At 44.1% G+C, this 17,128-nt stretch overlaps 1 protein-coding gene across 1 annotated transcript in view; it reads left to right on the top strand.

Moving 5' to 3' along the window:
- TDRD15 (tudor domain containing 15) overlaps positions 1-4,500 on the top strand; it is a 180,643-nt gene extending 176,143 nt beyond the window's left edge. The window contains exon 3 of the mRNA XM_086926272.1: positions 3,684-4,500. The gene's annotated coding sequence lies outside the window, so the exon portion shown is untranslated. The remainder of the gene's footprint in view (positions 1-3,683) is intronic.
- Positions 4,501-17,128: the final 12,628 nt, after the last annotated feature.

Genomic DNA, 17,128 nt, shown 5'->3' with positions numbered 1-17,128 from the left:
TTTTACTTATGGTGCATCAATAATAATTATGATCCCATTCAGGGGCAGGAGCAGTTGATCTTACCCCATCTATTGTAATTGGCCAAATCAGGCCTTCAGTTTTCCTCTATAAAGATTCATTTAGTGGCTATTACAGCATACAGACTTCCTTGAGGTTTTAAAAAAAGTCTACCCACCAATTGGATCCCTGTCGGCACTGTGCCAGTTTTGATTACTGTTGTGATTCTTTTTACGCAGCCTATGGGCTGGTATGTAACTGTTACCACGTTTTTTTTAGCACGCAGTACCGTTACCACGGATCCATTACCACGCAGGATCCATTACCACGGATACCTTTACCACACATTTTTTTACAACGCAGGTACTATTACAACGCATACCATTACATCGTAAATTTAGGTAAGTTTAAAGGTAAGTATTGGGGTATTGGGTGTGGTTTTTGGGGTACAGGGGTATTTTTAGGTTTTAGGGTTGGGTTTTGGGGTACAGGGGTATTTTTAGGTTTTAGGGTTGGGTTTGGGTTTTGGGGTTCAGGGGTATTTTTAGGTTTATGGGCTGGGTTTGGGTTTTGGGGTACAGGGGTATTTTTAGGTTTTAGGGCTGGGCTTGGGTTTTGGGGTACAGGGGTATTTTTAGGTTTTAGGGCTGGGTTTGGGTTTTGGGGTACAGGGGTATTTTTAGGTTTTAGGGCTGGGTTTGGGTTTTGGGGTACAGGGGTATTTTTAGGTTTTAGGGCTGGGTTTGGGTTTTGGGGTACAGGGGTATTTTTAGGTTTTAGGTTTGGGTTTTGGGGTACAGGGGTATTTTTGGGTTTTGGGGTACAGGGGTATTTTTAGGTTTTAGGGCTGGGTTTGGGTTTTGGGGTACAGGGGTATTTTTAGGTTTTAGGGTTGGGTTTGGGTTTTGGGGTACAGGGGTATTTTTAGGTTTTAGGGTTGGGTATGGGTTTTGGGGTACAGGGGTATTTTTAGGTTTTAGGGCTGGTTTTGGGGTACATGGGTGGTTTTAGGGTTGGGTATGGGTTTGGGTTTTGGGGTACAGGGGTATTTTTAGGTTTTAGGGCTGGGTATGGGTTTTGGGGTACAGGGGTATTTTTAATATATATTTTAAAAATTTACAATTAAAAATAATTTCATTAATATAATTATTTAATGATTAAATAATAAATAATTAAATTAAATATTTAAAAAATAATTATTTTAAATATAATAATGAATTATTAAATTAAATATTACAAAAATATTTTTAAATAAAATATATATACTTACCTATACTTACGTTGTAATGGTATGCGTTGTAATAGTATGTGCGTTGTAGTGTATTGCGTTGTAAGGGTATCCGTTGTAACATGACCTGCGTTGTAAAAAATCTGTGGTAATGGTATGCTTGCTAAAAGTACGCGTGGTAACGTGGTACATCCCTATGGGCTAGTTGCTTGCAATTACTTTCCTTTTTTCCTTGAAAATAAAGGGCTATTTCCAAACCCTAAGGAGTGCATGTTTTTATATATTCTAATGCTTTGTAAAAATGTGCCTATTTTAAATGAAAAATCCAATGCAATTTTGGCATCTTAGCCTGTTGTATGGTGTTAGGCTGCATGTTTAAGTGTATGTACATATATATGTATGTTTGTTTTGAAGATACTACGTATGTTTTTCGACAACATACATATATGTGTATATACATATATATATATATGTGTGTCTGTGTGTGTGTGTGTATATATATATATATATATTCACTGAAAAAACCATAGGTTTCACTCCAGTTATAGTTGGGAATTAGCATTTAAAAAACCTATTAAATTCACTGAAAAAAACATAGGTTTCACACCAGTTATAGTTAGCTGGAAATTTTACTGACATAAAACCATTGAAATTCCACGTTATAGTTAGTTGGACTCACTATAACTTGCGCGTGTAATGCACTGCTGATGACGCACATATTACATCACTCATGACATGGTCAGTGACATTACAAGGAAGGACCGGAGCTCCGCGAGGCAAATTTGAGGAAATTTTCAGGCAGATTTGTCAACCGGCGCCAAAGTTATTCCAAATAGAATTTTGAGATTTTGCATTGAAAAAAATCCTAACTATAACTACCTACTGGCGACCGCCAGTAGGTAATATATATATTTGTATATATGTATATGTTTATGTTTATATTATTGTAAATGCTTCAGGGTTCCTGCGAATGGGCTGGACTATTCAGTGCTTATGACTTTGATGAGTATACCCCTGGAAGAGAACTGGGATTACAGGTAAGTAATTTATCCTTCAGGCACCTATGGTGTCCGCTATTGAGATGCATTCTCTAAGCGTTACTAGTTCCACTTCTGTCGGGGTGACTTTGTTCTAAGAGTATGTTTCCTAAATGTGTTAGGTCAACAGTCAGACATTGAAAGAGTGAGATGTCAGTGCTTTCTCTAGTCCATGTTTATTTCTGTTTTTAAAATGCACAATTTTAAAACCCTGTTTACATTGTTGCACACATATAAAAACCGTTATACAATATGAATGTGTAAATTGTTAACTGAGTAAAGGGCATGCGTTTCACCTCTTGTTGGTGTGTTATAAACAACTAGCACTTTGCTCTCTTTGTATATTTTGTCACTATGAACCCCTTAGTGAAAAACACCCCGGTAATCACTGCTACTCATATACAGGTCTATATTTAAGTGCACCTTCGGGCAGAGATAAATGCGCTTGCATTCCAAAGGCAGTGGCCTCACTAGCACCTTCAAAAGTGTTCGCCCAAGGAAAGGATATTAGGGTTGCGATGCAGAGGACTAGCCCTGTCTGGCCTGGTTGAATATTTTAGATCTGGTAGTCCTTTTAGCTGTGGATCTAACACAGACCCTCTGTTTCCCTGTTCTACTGGAGAATGTGCTTGTGGTGTGACTGATAGGACCTCTGATAGTGTTTTCTGCTAATGATGATGGCCCGATTCCTAAGGGAAGGGTTTATGGCTTGGGGAGAATTATTTTCCGCAGTTTTTTAAATTATTTTATTATGTTATTTCTGATTACCCTTCACACTATAAATGCTTTACATGAATATGAGATACTGGAGAACAAGTGGTGTAGCAAACAACCTCTGCTGAAGTCTCTTATATTATCGCAAGTGTGATAATTGTGTGGCACGGTAAATAGATTCACCCCACAAATCTCCCTTGACTGAAACATTGCATCTAACCTGTGTCTGCCCGGATGGTCAACAATTGTTGAATGAAGCCATCTTTCTATTGTAGACTTGGTTGCTTGGAAATTGGTTACCACAAACCTTCCACTTTCACCCTTCGAGACATATCTGTGGCCCTTTAACTGTTCCCCAGACAACCCAGCCGCTTTTAATGGTGCCTGTGCTTTAGTCCTTCCGTAAATGAGGTGTATGTGAGTCTGTTCATCCCACACAATCACCAGAAGTTGGACCTTTTCGTGTTGGGGGCTGCATTTTACAACCTATGTTGTGAGCAGAATGGCATGCGGTGCAGCCTGGATATCGCACCAATCGTTAAGCAAAAGAGAAATGAGTACTATTAATTGCATACCATTAAACTGTTGTTTAAAAAAATGCATAAAAGGTTTCTTAATAATAAATATTGAGAACACAGTGTTTATCATTTTCAAGTACAGAGCTTTTGACAAAGCATTTGCTAAATAGATTTTTTTTGTTTTCCAGGAATTTACGTTTTACAACATCCATTTGCAGTACCCGTGGAAACCAAGTCCGAGTGTCATTAGCACTTTATTTGATTTACTCATTTTAACATATGAGTCGGATCCAATGTTTGCCTCATAAACGATTAACTCAACAAGATTGTTTTGAAATGGAAGATAAAATTATTATACAGATGTTGGTGACTCCTTTGAATTCATAAACTGTCATTCTATTTCGACAAAACAGTTATTTCATTTGGTGTCAGTTCATTATCTGATGTTGGCCTCCGACTGAAATATGTGTTGGGTTTAATTCTGAAGACTCCGTGGCACGATTTACCTCACAAAGGCAGTTTAGGTGTGGATTTTGAAAAATGCTGGCAGTGAAGAGCAGGAGTTCTTAGGTGTATGTTCAGTTAATTCTCCGTCCTTCAGCTTTCAAAGTTACTGTGAATGGTAAAATACTATTTGGAGAAGAAATAATGTTCTTTAAATAGCAGTGTTTCCTAAATGATTGTAATTTATGTTTCTGATGTTAAGATAAATGGAACGAGTTTGAATTTCTATGTTTTGGTATGATATTCTAACCATTTAAGATTATCTTAAAAGATTATCTTAAAAGAACTGTTGGGTCGACATACTTACGCTAAAATAGTCCACTCCTATTAGTGCTGTGGAAAGACTATTATTATTTTAACATTTATTTATTATTTAAAAATTGTCGATTGTTCAATTGAATCAGGTTTAAATATAAAAACTAAGGCAGGTTCCATTGTTAAACAAAAAAAACGCAAGTCTAACATTGTGAAACTTGTTAAATAAAGCATGGTTTGATCGGATTTGTTATCAGAAAACGCCTCTTATGTTACTAAAATACTATATGCCTACAGTAAATCACCTGTGTGTTTAGTAACTGTATAAACCTAGAATACCCACTGTATGGACATTTTGGTAACATAGTAACGTGATGCTCTAGGACGGGGTGGGAGTCAGGGATGTGGCATGATGGCGCAGCACATGGTTGAGGTGGACATACGTGTAAAAATGGTCACTGGTTCTTTCAGAAAGAATAAAGATGTGGTCCTTGTCTAGACTAAGCTTACATGGAAAAGAACGAGCATGTTGGGCAGTCACTGGAAATAAATGGATAGAACTAAAATGAGATCATGGAATGCTGATAGTTTACACACACACACACACCCACCCATATTTGAACATAAAGTCATCCAACAATTTCGGACCAGTTTCCAACCAGCATTAGATGTGTCGCTGACACAACCACTAATATTAGCGAAGTGGTTCTCATGATGTTCAAGACAATAATAGTGGTAAAATGGTTTGATGTATCGGCCTTTGGTTTACTGTCCAATTTTGGTATGTGCACCACCAGGCAACCATTGGCTTCATTTATGAGTCTTCTGGTAAGAAAGCCCAGGTATGGAAACAATATTTTTGGAAATTACTATATTTTCAAATCCTTTTATCATCTCTGGCAATCTTAATTTATCAATGCACTGGCTTACACATACAGCAAAAGGCAGAAGTATGAATTGCAGTACCAATCTCTTACAATCCTATTTGTCAACATATAATCGAGCCCGCCCTTGTAGATTTGAGCACCCATATGTTCGGAGAAAAGGCCTCTGCCTGGATTTGGGTACACGTGCTTCCCTGCCCTGTTTCTCTCAGATTTGGCATGTAATGGTGCTTGCATTATTCATGGCAAAAATACAGTAATTCATACATTGTGATATATCCATTAAAGATATTTAGGCTAGCTCTCTGCTGGCATTTCTTCCTAGCGGTTTGCTGAAGTGTCATTCACCATGTGTCAACGCACAAGGCAGCATGCATAAAAAATAGGAAATAGATCCCCCTCTTTAGCCATTGACTGTCATTTACATATGAGGTCAGCCTAAATCACACTAATTTGGAGCTTGCAGTGTCGGGCATTGTTAGTGACATTATTTAGCCTGCTCACATATGATTTCACATTAGGAAGGAGAGTACGTAAATCCTTCTCCAGTCTCAACACTTGCACTTCATTGAGCAGCACGTTATTTTGCATCTGTGTGAGGCTGTGTAAGTGGCTTCATTAAGGTGCCACACAGTATGTAAGCTTTCCAGCAACATACACTGCTTTGCTGTGAAGCTGCTTTAGAGGCCCGCTCTGGCACCAGGAGCCCCCCGGAGGGCACTAGTGTCAGTATCCGCATGATCATGTTTTTAGGACTGGCTTTCGCAGACCTCTTGGTTTTTACGAAAACACACACACTCACACACTTTCAGTTTACCCTCTTCATCCATTGGTCTGTTATATCATTCACATTTTTCTTCCTCCCACTACAGCATTGGGCAACGGGTTGGCTCACTTCAACCGTTGGCTAACTTCACTGTGAGTGATGGTTTTGTGATTTTTCACCAGCTTTCACTAGGACAATATTGACAGAGTAGCTCCATGCAGTACCAGGACTATTATGCCAGGGTGTGCTTTGACACCAAAAACTATTTTTGCTTTCAGCCATTTATGTTTTTTGATAATGCCAGCAGTCTGGAAAGTCCCCCAAAATGAAAGTTTTACAAAAACCATAGCAAAAAAGAACAAAGTTAACAAAGATACTTAAAACTTTATTTTTACTTTCAGAAGTGTTTTCTCACACAGCCCTTCACCTCTAACATATTTTATTTTGTCCATGATAAGCAACACTGAATAAAGGCCGTCCAGCAGAGTCTGCTCACTCGAGTCTTTCATGACGAGGTGCATGCCATGTACCTTTCAGTGTACTGGAAGAATTCAGCTGCGGCCTTTAACGGGGCTGCACTTCATGCTGTATATCTTAAATGACTTAAGCTGATGTACTTTCAAATCAGCGATCATAGCTCTAACAAAAACCTCTTACAAAAAGCTGATGCAGTGGAGCATGTTTAATGCAAGTATGTAGTATCACATCCATAGCCAAAATATATATTGTATAGTTTCCCGCTGAGCATTTTCAATCGACCTGGGCAGAGTCCGCGGAGTTTCACTCCGCACAGTTGCTGAAAAAACCCACCAAATTCCACAGAGTTGTGCGACAAAGCGGAGTAGTTGTGACCTGGTTCCTGACCCACAGAAACACACCACAAGAGACTTCAGCACGGATAGAATGCCATGCTGTCTCAGCACTGTTGTGAAACTTTACTGAGATGCCATCACACAGAGCAAACTCTGAGAGGTATTGCATATATGCATATATCCCCATGTGATTAAACCAACCCACGCCAGTACTTCTGGGACTTTTAGTCTGAGACACCGCTCTAACGACCCCACCCTGCTCAAGGAAATGCCCTAGAGGCCTCTTGTTAGAAATGGGGGTCTCTAATTGCAGAGGTAGGTACCTTTGTCAGTATAGGGACCCTTGCTTGTAGTCAGGATAAGGGGGATAGACTCTTAATATAAACCCTGCCCATCCCCTGGGTAGCTTGTTACTAGAAGACAGACTTATCCCAAAGGCAATGTGTAAAACATGTGTTCTGAAAACACACAGTAATAACACCACAAATGGACACCACACCAGTTTTGAAAAATAGAGTATCTTTATCTAAACTCAATAAGGCCAAAACGACAAAAATCCAACATACATGTAATAAGATTATGACTTCAGAAAGGTTTCAAACGACTTGGTCCATAGAAAATTATGGATGTGTGATTTCTCATAAAGTACCTGTAGATGCATCAAAATTCACAAGGCCGCAGAGCGGGGAAGCGTTGAGAAACAAAGATGCATCAGTTCCTGAGACTATGGGGAGGCGATACAACAGTTCTGCTGCACGCAGGAGAAGTGATGCATCGAATCTGATCTGTAGAGGGAAGTGATGCATCGATTCCAAGATGGTTCTTGTCCGCGGGTGATGCGTTGGGAAAACTTGTCGCACAGGTACGATGCGTGGGAATCAGGGATGCATCGGTGTTTGATGCGGTGTCGAGCCGGGCTGCATCGTTTTTTTCAGTAGTATTCCCTTGATGCGGCTGCTCTTGCAGCGGCGACAGGCGTTGCATCGGTTTCGGCAGAGAAGCGGAGATGCATGGAGATTCTTCGGGCACAGCGGTGCTGCGTCGGAAAAACAGCCACAAGAAGAGCTATGGATCCATTTCTTCAGTTATTTGGGTTTCTTCCAGCTCCCAACAGCAGGAACAACCTCAGGAGGCCCAACACTGGAAAATGCACCTCCTGGCAGGTCAGAACTCAAAGCATCAGAGTTCAGGGGGGTTGGGTGTGAGCTCTATGTGTCCCTTAGTCTTGGAGATCTTCAAGCAGGTTCAAAGCAAAGTTCCAGTCTTTGTCCTCTCCTTGACAGAAACAGGAACTGCAGGCCAACACCACACAGCACACAGCAAAGGGGTAGTACTCCCCCTGACAGTTCTTGAGATCTTTTCCTTGGAAAAAGTTCCTCTTGAGTCCAGAAATGATCTAAAGTTATTGGGATTTAGGTGTAATACTTATACCCCAAAATGTCTTTGTGCAAGGGTCTCTGAACCCAGTCCAAACCAGTTATGTCCTCACTGCTGCGGTATGACCACCGGGGGTGGAGACAGCATTGTGCAAGGGAGACGGGCCCTATTCAGGTGCAAGGAAATCTCCTTCCACTACTCTAACTGCAGCCAAGCCCCATTCAGCTCTGCTCTGAGTCATCCAGGAAGTGCCAGGCACACCTCACCCCCTCCCCCCCAAAATTGACTGTATACAGTGAATGAACATCCCCAGCCCCTGTCACTCAAAAAACAGACAGGCAATACACAAACTACCATTTTGAAACACACAATTTAAAAACCATGTTTACTAAAAAATGTTATTGCATTTTGAGTTCAGAGAGCCTAAACTTAATTTCTCCAACTTGTCCTAATGGGAAAATATGCTTGTAAGATGTTACAACGCATTTCCCATTCTATCCTATAGGGCAAGATAGCCTTTCAGTAGTGAAAATGAAACAGGCAATGTTTCACTATCTGGACATCTCACACTCATATACCAGTACATGTCCTACCTTTCACACACACTGCACCCTGCCTAGGGGGGTACCTTAGGTCTACCATAGGGGTGCATTATATGTAAGAAAAGGGAACGTTAGGGCCTGGCAAGTGGGTGCACTTGCCAAGTCGATATGTCAGTTAACTGCGCACAGACTGCAGCGGCAGGTCTGAGATACCTTTTCAGGGCTACTCATGTGGGTGCACAATCAGTGCTGCCGGCCCACTAGTAGCATTTGATTTACAGGCCCTGGCAAACTTCAGTACACTTTACTAGGGGCTTACCAGTAAATCAAATATGCAAATCAAGGAGAACCAATTATAACAACAAATTACCCAGGGAGCACTTGCACTTTGACACTGATCAGCCGTGGCAAAGTGCCCAAATCATCTAAGCCATCAAAAACGAAATCCAGCACAGCATCAAAAATACAGGAGGTAGAGGCAAAATGTCAGGGAAAACCACGCCAAAGATGCCAAGTTTAACACCTCTCAACAGAGAATGCGGTGGACACAGACTACCTTTACAGACCCAGCACACACAGCCAGCTCGGTCTATGACTGGCAGTGGGGGATAGAGAGAGTTGGCCTCGGATAAGGAAAATAACTAGAGGGGGGGAGGTGATTGAAGGTAAAGGCCTAGAGGAGAGGAAAAGGGGAAAGTCTTGTGACAAACTTGAGCATTTGTAGTTCTAGCCAATAAAACATTACTTTACGTTCATACACATGTGCGTGTTCAGTGCTGATGGATTTAGCAACAGAACTACAGCGATCCCAAGGTGCTTACCTGTGCGGTAGCTACTGTATTTGTCACCGCACCTGCCTTCGTTCGCACTATGTTGACTCATCAGTAACAATGCGCTGACACTCAAAATAAATTGCAGAGACAACAGCTTCCTTAGGACTTGAGAACATCAGAATGCAATGGAATACACACCCACTGATGTTTTCATCAGCCCACTGATCTGCTCCCTCTTGTTTACTGCAGAGTGACTTTTTTGTTTCTCTGTCTCAACTAGTGAAAACTTCACCTTCACAAGTGTTGTGCTCTACTGTAAAGTAGCGCCTAGGCCTTCGTCACAATCAAATTTGGGGTCAAATTTGGTTTAGTGCCAGTAAACTCCACTCTGCAGCGGTGGGTGAAATTTTTGCTGACCTCCATGCTCTAAGTGGAGCCAGAGTTGCAAAACTCCATGAACTTCGCTGGCCACGCAGAGTTTGTTGCCCACCCTTAGTTTGCAATTCACTGACATGTACGTTATTACTTTCCTTCATAATCAGGCTAATGACCAGCCCCACAGCACTGAACATGTTTTCCATGTCTGGGCTCATTATTAATATATTTCTGAACTAATATTAACATTACCTAATGTCCACTCCTTCAATGTACAATTGCTATATTAAAATCATGTGAAGCGCATTGAGATCCATACAGCCTCTTCCTGGGTCCCCTATCCGGTTAATCTACAGAGGAGAACGCTCAGTTAAAATTTGAATTCTGAGTCCTTTCATGGTAAAAAAAAATGCATATTTAAACGTATTCTTTCAGTCTCAGATATAATTGTAAGTGCTTATATCTTTTCCTGTCCACTGTTTTGTATTGTTCTTTACTTGTAAGTTTATTATGATGCTTGCTATTGCGCAATCGGGTCCGCTATATCTCTGTTAAGCCCTCTGTAGCGGGTTCGGCAGTAAAGGGAAGGATACTAGTCTTAGTTTTAGAAGGTTTTATTTGTGAAAACAAATAGCCTGTGCAAGTTGTTCTGACTGGAGCTCTTCTTGGTGATCGGCTTTGGGCAGTTCGCCTCCTCAGTGTCCTGACGTTTTTCTCCAGACATGGGGCGTGGAAGGCTCTGTGGTGCTTGGTTGGCGTCTCGAAGCGTGCAAAAGAAGGGACAGAAAGGGAACGTATGAGTCCTTTTGTGTATTTCTGTAAATCGTGCAGGGATAGGGAGTGAGGGAACACCGCCTGTGATAACACTACGACCTCCGGTGCAAACAAGGAGATGTGAAAGGAGATGCAGTGAAGGGAGATATTACCGCAGAACTATCAAGGGACCAGGTCACGTTACCGACCCACCCTTTCTCCCCACCCAGCTTGCTATACGCCCCCGTACCTCTGAGAGCCACACACCTCCAGGCGTGCAGCTGGGCAGCTCGTGTTGCCGATGGCCTCCTAGCTCCCGCGCCGCCAAAGGGTCGTCTTTCCTCCTCTCCTCCGTCGATGATATTTCGGTTCCCCGCTCTTCCGACTCTCCAAACACCACCTACGCCTCTGATGAACAAGCACACCCCGGCGTCCTCGCTCGCGGCTCTTGACGGCGTTCGTGGCTCCTCCCACTCTCCTAGCTCTTGCCCGTTAAAGGGACCACCGTCTTCCTCCTCGTCCTGTGTACCATACTGCCCTCTGGAGTACGTCCAATCGGTGTTCTGTGAAGATAAGAGGGGGGGGGGTTGAGGGTCACACCATGATTCCCATAATGAGGATACAGAGTTCCTGTGCCACTGGGGCAGCGGTCTCTCCCCGTTACCTCCTCTGACACCGTAACGGGTCACGTCCGCGCTATATAAAACACTTCAATAAATAAATAAATAAATGTGCAGCAATTCTGGAGTTTTCTTTATAACAGGCCAGACAATTTTATCACACACCATGAGCTCCTTGAAACCAGGAATGAGCAAGTCAGCCAGCTCTGGCTTTCAATTCGAAACAGAAAAATATATTCTGGTCTAAATATACAAAAATGCAATAATGGAAATGGAAAAAATAACAGGATGAGATACCCACATCTGGCATGAAACCAATGTCCAGTCTTGTTGGACTGCCTTTCGCTCTACTTGGCTATACTCAAAATATTTTTGAAGTAATTGTGTTGGACTTCATTTGGCAAAGAGGCATTGCTGTCCTTTCTCTCTTAAGGACTCGCCAAGAAAGTTCGCTATTGTGTGGAATGAACTAGAATGACTGGATAGTGTTTTTTAGTCTTGGCAATTTTGTTTCAGAATTGATATCTTGCATTGAGAAATACAGTATGTATGAAATAACGAGATGAAGAGTTTGTAAACAAATTGCATAATATTAAATGTAGATCAATAAAACTGCTTTGCATAAATTGTGATAAAAAGATGGAAATATATTGGTGATTCTCTCCTTTTTATAACATTCATTTGACAAAATATGCCAGTGAGTTCCAATTGCCAAGTAGAAAAGAAGTAAAAGACAAAATAGAAAAGATATCAGCATTAAGTTATAAGACTAGAAAAGAGTAGCCAAATACTTTCTTTATATGAAGGCCTACATGATAGGCTTAAGTTTGACAACCCTTCTCTCTCATTTTAAGATTACAATGCCACAGGGCTGGGGTCTGCGGTCCATTGGACACAAAGAGTAGAGTGAATACTGTCCTATGCCTGGGCCGTGATAGCCTGACATTGGCAGCCGTCTAAATATGCAAATGAGACAGTTTTCTCCCCTGTGATCAGATTTAGAAATTGCTTTGAAGCTTACCGTCTTCTAAAGTTCCAGACCGGTGGGTCCTGTGCCCCTTTCACATATGTAGGTGGCCCAGTGTGAGTTTTGTAGATATGGTTGGCAGCATAAAAACAGGAGCCTGCTGGACTTCACATGTGTGCTGACCAACACGACGTTAGCTTGGAGGTCATTCCTCTCAAACATTAGATCCCCTCCAGTGATCAAAGGATGCATGAGAATTGAAGCGCGGGCCGGGGAAGGTGAAGCTGGACCCTATGGAGGCCTGGTACAAACTCCCCCCGGTGCCGGGAAGTCTTCCCCCCCTCCCCCTCCTCTCGGGGCTAGAGCCCACGAAAAGAGGCGACCAGTATTGGTCGCCCCAGGACGGTATACGTCGCTTCCACCCCCCAATCAGGGGGTGCAATAAGAAGCATGGGGGTTGAATGAAGTGGGGAGCAATAGTTCCAATGTTAGAATGACCCTTTTGAGTCTGTGCAAACCTACTATCTGGCATGTTTGGTTTTTTTTTAATCTTTTTATTTACCAAAACAAAATAAGAGCATCAGGTGACCTGCATCATTTTCACAGTGGCCAAATATACAGTACCATGTAACAGAATGACACTTTAGAATAACCTTCCGGGTTTACGGGGAGTCCCGCACCACTAGGACATCTCTAACTGCTAGAGGAGTATATATATCGCCCCTGTATCCATTCCAAGCACCCCAGAACCTTCTCCCATTTCCCGGGGCACCCCAGGCAATGTATACTGATCTCTCCCTGAACATGCACCAGTCTAGATTATCCATCCACTACCCCACCTGGGGCGCCTGACTGGCACCCCACAGCTGAGCAATGTTACGCTTGGCAAACGTCAGGGTCACCCGTTGTTTCCAGTGTGAGGTTAGGTCTGTAGGTTCCCAGATATTCAGAACACATAATGGGATCTCCAGCACCAATTCCACCCCCATTACCTCTCAGATCTTATCATGGATTTTGACCCAGTAGTCCTGTACTTCTACGCAGTGCCACAAGATGTGCATGATCGTCCCAGTCTCCCCACATCTCCTCCGACACTCCCCACTCTCCGCAGCCGAGGTCACCTGGTGTAAGACCGGTGGAGAATCTTCAATTGCATCAGCCTAAGCCTCATTTGGATGGCCACTACTTTCGGGGAGGAGACTGCCTCTCTCCAGTCCTCATCATCTAATACTAGGTTATCAGCACCCCACTGGTCTCGAAGTATCACCAATTGGTCCCCCGTATGGTTGATCAGTTTTTTGTATATCAGTGAGATGGGGAGGCCTCCGTCAGCGAGGCGTCCCTGGGGATATTTGCAAGTAGAGCATGCCTGTCCTTGAGGTGTCGGTAACTCTCACTCTCCTGCAGATGGTATTTACCCTGCAAGGCGTTGAAGGTAAGGATCCTTTCCCCCAAATGTCCTTAACCTGTGAAATCCCAATGAGATCCCACCTTTCAAAGCCCTTTGTTATCCACAAGCTGCCCAGTCTCTGTGAGCTCCACAACGGGGTTGCCAAAGTAAGTTTCCCCTTCCATTTAATAAAGCGAGTTGCGGCATGCCACACGTGGACCGCGTGCACCGCTGACAAGAGGAAATCGGCCTCTCCTAGCATTCAGAGGCCTAGTGAAGTCCCCCGGCAGCTGGTCACGGTCCATCGCATATCCGGTGTCCAAAGGAGATCCGTAACATCATGGTTTATCGCCGCCAGGGAAGAGTAGGCTTGGAAAAGGCTATGCAGGGCCTGCCTTCCCAGAGAAGCTGTCGCTGGAGGGGCTCTATTTCAGTGAAATATGAGGGGGGCACCGGGTCCATTGTGTTCTGCATATAAAAAGCGGAGAAGGGCCATTAAACAACACCGCTCGACCTAACGGAGAGCGGCAGTGACTTCTATCTCACCACATCTCTGCTGAATCTGGCCAAAGGAGGACCCAGGTTATTATCATATCTCCGCTTCGGGTCCCTAGTCACATATATGCCCAGGTACCGAAATCCCACAGACTCAGCTCGTATTGGGCAGGAGCTTGGAATTACCGGGGGTCTCCGCTGAGAACGAATAGCACCGACTTCGCCCAGTAAATGGCGAAGCCAGAGTATCTCCCGAATATGGCCAGGATATCCAGGAAACTAATCAGTGACTCCCTGGGAGTAGAGAGATAAAGCAGAATGTCATCTGCGTACAGCGAGATCTTATCTTCCCACTCCGGCGTCCAACGTAGTCCTCTGATCGATCGGTCCCAACGAACCCATGCCGCCAATGGCTCAAGCGCTAACGCAAATCAAATAATAGTGGGGAAAGAGGACACCCCTGCCGTGTACTCCTTTCCAAAGAGAAGTCGACATATTTGTGGTTGTTCACCACAACCCTGGCAAGGGGATCTGTATATAAGAGATGGACCCAACCTATAAATTCGCGGCCCAAACCCAACTTCCCGAAAAACTGCAAATAAATTGGGCCACTCGACCCTATCAAAGGCCATGGTTGGTCCAAGGACAACAGGATAGCCGGCTCGTGTACGCTCAACGCGCCTCCCAGGACCCCATGCGGCCTCCGTAGGTTGAGGGCAGTGTTGCGGTGCGGCATAAAGCCTGCCTCATCTGGATGGATCAGAGTGGTAATGACCTTGACCAGCCTGGTCGCCAGCAGTTTTGCCAGAACCTTAGGTTCGGCGTTTAGGAGCGAGATTGGCCGGTGTGAAAATCACATTGTCTTGGGCTTGCCATCTTTGTGGATAACAATAATGTTCGCGACTCTTTGATCGTATAGGAGCTGGCCCTTTTCCTTGCTCTCAACAAACATGGCCCGAAGAAACTGTGCTAACTTATTTGCGTTGAGTTTATACAGCTCTATGAGGATTCCGTTTGGGCCCAAGGCCTTCCCGGAATGAACCCCCTGAATAGCCTGCGCCACTTCTTTGTTCGTAAAGGGGGAGTCTAGGTATTTCCTCTCCTCTTCTGACAGTGTGGGCAGTTGAATGTCCTGTATCATACCCGCATTGTCCGACTCAGAAAAAATACCTGCAGACTCATACACCGACCTATAATAAGCTGAGAATTCATCTACAATCATTTGTGGATCCGTCACTTTACCTACATCGGCTATCTGCAATTCGGGCACCAACCTCGACGCCCGCTCCCCTTTCTCCAGCCACGCGATCAACTTCCCTGCCTTGTCTCCGTGTTCATAGACCCGACTCTGAGTATCTGCATGTTGCACTTTAGCCCTCTTTCTAGCCAAGCTCCTGTATTCATCTCGGAGGAGACTCAAGCGGTGTGATCCCTCAGGAGTGACTGCCCTCGACATCTCTCCCTCCATTTCTGTTAAGTCTGCCTCCACTCTGTCCACCTCTGCCTGGCCCTTCCTCTTCTTCCCTGAGACCAACGACAAAACTTCCCCTTTGATAACTGTCTTGTACTCCTCCCACAGGGATTGCGCCGACTCAACTGTTCCCACATTTTCTTTGAAATACCGTTCTGTGATCTGTATCACCTCCTTCTTAGTGTCAGGGTCTCTTAGGTGCCAGGCATTTATAGGAGCAATCCTACCCACGTCTCTCTGTCCCACTTCCACTCTAATCCAGACTGGGGAGTGATCGGAGATCCCCCTGCCCACATGTCTCGCTTCCCGGACCCATGCAGCCTTTCACGTAGGCACCAAGACATAATCTATTCTCGATAGGGAGTGGTGTGCAGCAGAGGCGTGTGTGTAGTGCATTCCGCCCACCCATCCATAAGCCCAGTTGTTTCTACAAAGTCTGAGAACCACCTCTGGGATGGCGTCAGAATTCGAGCTGAGTGTCTATCCATTTCACCATCCATTAGCGCATTAAAATCTCCACCCACAATCAGCCGCCCCACAGGCATCGTTAAAAAAAATTGCACACAAGTCCCGAAAGGTGTCGGTCTGAAGACCGGGAGGATCATACACGGGCAAGAAAGTAACAGTTCTCCCCTCCCACAGCCCCAAAATGCCAATGTATCTACCTCGTTTATCAGCCCATGTGGCCTGAACAGTCAGTGGGAAGGAATTTCTCAGTAGAATACCCGCCCCTCTAGACACAGTGGTGAATCTGGCATGCGCCACTAACTTGTAGCCCACCCTGTGTAGCGCCATACAGCGATAACCGACCAAATGTGTCTCCTGTAGCAACACCACATCTGGGGAGTGCCTCCTGATAAATTGACTGACCATCCCCCTTTTAATCTTGTCTCCCAGCCCATTCACATTCCAACTTAGTGCGGATATCCCCAATCCCTGCCTACCAGAAGACCTTGTAATGGTAAATCATGTCCAGGTCACCTGATGCCATAAAAAAAAACAAATTGCTGATAATGTAGCACATAATTTAATCTCAATTGCAAGAAAACCCCCAATCTTTGTCCCTCCCCCCCCCACCCTGGACCCCTGCATGTAGCTTACGCTCATCCCCAACTAGCAGTGTGCCTGTTGCCCCAACTCTTATCTACCGCTAACTAAAATTAGAAAATAGAGGGATAGCCCTAACTAACCCACCAACCCCCACCCTGCAGCCCATTTTTTAAATCCGACTATAGCAATATCTTAATAATGCGGCAAGTCAGGGGAACCGTTAGGAACCCGCCCCACTCCCCGTTCACAACATGTTGCTGGTTAAGCCCAACGGACACCATTGCACACAAGTTTACTGTTTATCCGCTTCGCCTCGGCTCTCCGTCTCAGTCACGTCTGTACTGTCCAACCGATCCGCCACCACCTCAGGATTGTCGAAAAACCAGGCCTTCCCATTGAGCTCCACTCGAAGACTGGCAGGAAACATCATGGCATATTTGAGTCCCTTATCTCTCAATTTCCTCTTCACCGATAAAAAGCCCTGGCGCTGCTTCTGTACCATTTGAGTAAAGTCTGGAAAGAAGAGAGTTGCATTTTTAAATTGCAGAAGGGGCCCAGACCGAGCCGCCTGTAAAATCACATCCTTGTCTCGAAAATTC

This window comes from Lissotriton vulgaris, chromosome 6, assembly GCF_964263255.1.
Source record: "Lissotriton vulgaris chromosome 6, aLisVul1.2, whole genome shotgun sequence".
Lineage (NCBI taxonomy): Eukaryota > Metazoa > Chordata > Amphibia > Caudata > Salamandridae > Lissotriton > Lissotriton vulgaris.
This window is presented reverse-complemented; position numbering and strand designations above follow the sequence as displayed.